Source organism: Geotrypetes seraphini, chromosome 1 (assembly GCF_902459505.1).
Source record: "Geotrypetes seraphini chromosome 1, aGeoSer1.1, whole genome shotgun sequence".
NCBI classification, from domain to species: Eukaryota; Metazoa; Chordata; class Amphibia; order Gymnophiona; family Dermophiidae; genus Geotrypetes; species Geotrypetes seraphini.
Window position 1 is genome coordinate 311961766 of NC_047084.1, and position 3374 is coordinate 311965139.

The following is a 3374-nucleotide window of genomic DNA, read 5'->3' on the forward strand; positions in this document are numbered from 1 at the left end:
GGCATTACCGCCCCCAGATCCAGAAGCACTTGAAGAGTTAGGCGGACCGAGGCTCCCTTGGCCGCCCCGTGGCACGGGGATACCAAGAAAGAATCGGCGACGGGAGAGGAAAACTCTAACTTATAACCATCTCAAATAATGTCCAAAACCCACTGATCTGACGTTATCTTGGCCCACTCCGCCAGAAAGGCAGACAGCCGCCCCCCCCCAAGGGAATGGCGGAGGCAGCCGAGACCCCGTCATTGTGGAGTGCGATTTGCTAGAGCACGGGCTGGCTGAACTGATGGGGGTTTCGCTGTACGAAAGGAACTCTTTTGTGGAAACCTAGGTCTTGAAGTAGAGAAGGAACCGTAAGCGGGCTGAAAGGATGGCTTACCTGGCCTATATCTCTTAACATCCCGGAAGCGCGGTCTGGCAGCCGAGGACTTCAAAGAGGGTCGAGACCTGTCCTCCGGTAAGCGCTGCGTTTTGGTATTGCCAAAATCCTTCACCAATTTGTCCAAATCCTCCCCAAACAACAAACGTCCTTTAAAAGGGAGTTTCACGAGCCGAAGCTTGGACGCTGCATCTGCCGCCCAATTACGGAGCCACAAAGATCTGCGAGAAACAACCGAAAGAGACATCTGCTTGGCAGAAGCGCGAATAATATCATACAAGGCATCTGCCAAATACGCCAGACCAGACTCCAAATCAGCCAGTTCCGAGGGGACAGAACACCTGGACTCCATCATATTATCTGCCATCAGCCGAGATCATTGCAGACATGCCCCCGCGCAGCATACGAACTGCAAACCGCGGCTTGTAAGGTGACCGCTGCCACTTCAAAGGACATCTTCAGCGAAGATTCAATCTTCCTATCCTGGACATCCTTCAGCGCAACACCCCCCTCCACTGGCAAGGTAGTCTTTTTGGTGACCGCGGCCACCAGCGCGTCAACTCTGGGCAACTTAAACTTCTTGAGTTCATTCGGAGCAATAGGATACAATTGCCGCATGGCTTTCGACACCCTTAGACTGGCCTCCGGTGTGTCCCATTGCGTCGCGATAAGCTCCTGCATGGCTTCATGCACTGGAAAGGATCTAGGCGGCTTTCGCGTCCCTGCCATAAGGGGGTTCGCGGACCCAGAAACCTGAGGATCCTCCTGCGAGATGTTCAATCCCTGCAATGCCTTAGAAATTAAAGAGGAAAGTTCTTCCCTGTGAAAAAGCCGGAGCGCGGAAGGATCATCCACGTCCCTACCCTGGGGCTCCTCCGCTTCCAAGTCCAGCACCTCACCTTCCTCCAGTGACTCAGGAAGAGTAATAGATAAGGGGGAGACGGGGTCAGGGTCCCCCTTGTCCGCGGCCGCAAGTCTGCGTCGCTTCGCCGCCTGAGACTGCGTCGGAGGGGAAACAGCATGAGAAGCAGCAGCACCAGTAGTAGTAGTAGTGGAAGTAGAAGAAACAGGCAGTAAAGGAAAATTCAAATGGACTGGCTGAGCAGGCTGAGAGCTCTGCAAAACAAAAGCACGGTGCTCCCGCGCGTGAAAATTCCAAATCACACTTCGGCAGGAATGAATCCTCTGCCGGCGCGTCTGCACAACCGGCAGAGCACAGCCCCGACGGTGTTCTGCGCTTCCCACAGCGCGAACACCGTTTCACAGCCTCTGCCGCCATTTTTTTTTTTTTTTTCTCAAACGGAGAAAGCCCGCCAAAACCGCCGACGCAGCCCTTCCAACAGACAAACACCCGGTACCGACCAAACCGCACCAGACACCCTCAAAACAGCAAGAATCACTCACCCAAATCCTCACAGCACAACAGCAAAAAGAGTTATGGCTGGCAGTTGCAACAAGAAGCTGACCAAAAGGCACAGCCCAGCACAGTATAGGGAGGCTCAATACAAATTTTTTTTTTTACACTGGAAAGAAGAAAATGCAGAGCCCAAGTAAACCCCTCAATCTACAGGAGGGGAGGGTGGAGAAGGGACCTGGGGGGGTCCAGGTGTAGCTCCCAAAGCCGGCACCGCTCAGCCAGGCACCCCTGTCTCTCAGAAGAGAACTAGTCTCAACAGAAGACTAGAAATTCACACAAAAAGCACCAGGCACAGCCAGAATCCAGGAGCTAGATGTATAGCTACGAACCCCTGCTGGGAGATAGAGCAAACTGAATGTACAGGAGGAATGCCAGTCTATAAGACCACCTGTTAATCAGTTTCTCTATCTCCACCTGCTGGTCGATGTGAGCTATCCCACTAGTCTCTGGATTCATCTGCTGCTGTGCTAAGGAAAATAGGAACGAACCTCCCAAAGAAATTACATCTGATTTCAGTGCAAGAAATAATTTCCTACGGTCTTGATTTTGTTTAGTCACATCTGGGGGAAAAAAATGGGGACAGATATTGTGCATGGGTAACACGCACATCTGAAAAAAAAAGGTTCATGCCCTGAACAGCTGAGTGGCAGGAGGATGCTTCGGGGTTTCCCCTGCCTCTCAGCTGTTCGGATTTCCCCTGCCGGCTCTGAGCATATGTGAGTCGCTCTCATAGCGATTCATTGGTGGGATCTCAACAAACCTCCACTCAAATAATTTGCGTGCAAACTTGTTTGAACATCAGTCACTCTTTCGGAATTGGCCAAAAATTTGACTGCAGTGGACCCACGCGATCTTACCAACTCTGTCTAGTGCATCTAGGCCTGAACCAGGTATGCCACTGAACCATTTACTCTTTGTGCTCATTACATAAATTGAAGAGTTTTCCTCATGAATTTGACTGTGGGGGTAGAGGGATATTTTGTCCAGTCCTCACACACTTCACAATGAATACCAACCCTGCCTGATGTATATAACAGATCCCATCATAAGATCTATGATAAACAAATCCAATAACTGAAAAATTACAACAGTTATTTTTCTCACAGCCTGCCTAACATAATGCAGCCAACAACAACACACTCCTAATTTGCCAAACAAATCCTAAACTAGAAAAAACAAGGAAGGCAACCAAGTCACATCAAGGTCTGTGAGGGGGAAGCTCAAAGTGCCTAACTTGGCTCACAACTTGCAAACCAAATATAGTGTAATATGTCAAAGAACATGTCACATTATATGATGTTATAGGGCGCTCTCAGTGTGAACCCTGAGGGTTCACACTGAGAGCGCCCTATAACATCATATAATGTGACATGTTCTTTGACATATTACACTATATTTGGTTTGCAAGTTGTGAGCCAAGTTAGGCACTTTGAGCTTCCCCCTCACAGACCTTGATGTGACTTGGTTGCCTTCCTTGTTTTTTCTAACATAATGCAGCAGCAGAGTTAGATCAGCTTAATTGTTAACACGTCATGCCTGGCTTGCTGCCTTCCAGTTCCACTTCCTGGATACTTCTACAAC